This window comes from Elephantulus edwardii, unplaced genomic scaffold (genome assembly GCF_000299155.1).
Source record: "Elephantulus edwardii isolate Elephantulus edwardi_28Jun2011 unplaced genomic scaffold, EleEdw1.0 scaffold00273, whole genome shotgun sequence".
NCBI classification, from domain to species: domain Eukaryota; kingdom Metazoa; phylum Chordata; class Mammalia; order Macroscelidea; family Macroscelididae; genus Elephantulus; species Elephantulus edwardii.
Genome location: NW_006400023.1, coordinates 223,504 through 224,131, shown reverse-complemented (window position 1 = coordinate 224,131; position 628 = coordinate 223,504).

The window sequence follows — 628 nt, the reverse complement described above, 5'->3', positions numbered from 1 at the left end:
GACAGGATAATGGTGAGCATAGTCCAATGGTGATTATTTTTTTAAACAAAGAAATTGTCTTATTCACGTGTGGGTTTCTCATTTGGGAATGGGGCACAGACTCACTGGCTTCTTCATGCTGAACAGAGGGTGTTGAGGTAAAGAGGGAAGGGGAGCCCACTGTAACACCTTACTGGTGGTCCTGGGTTGAAGCTGCATGCCTTCTTGTTCAGTTAGAAGATATTTTCCTGATGTTTTCTGCCCTCTGGACTTAAAAATGTTTGCCAAAGTGAGTCCACTGGGGATGGCTGGCTGAACCCTGAGGCTTCATTCTCCTTTGCTTTCTTAGCTGGCAGTTTTATATTTCCCTTTTGTTTCTGGAACTGGGTTCGGGGATGAGGTCTGGAGCAAAACTCAGTGTTAAGGTTACCTACAGGAAAGGGAGCAAACCTAGAGAGAACGAACTTCTGAGTTACGAAGAGAAGGGCTTTGAAGGTGTTACAGATATACTGGGGAAGGAGGTGGAGGAAAGTGGCTTAGATAAAATTCTCTGTATATCATTTCACCCCAGTCAAAATAGCAAAATTTAACAGAACAGCAAGCAACAAATGCTGGTGAGGTTGTGGAGAAACTGGAACCCTGATTCACT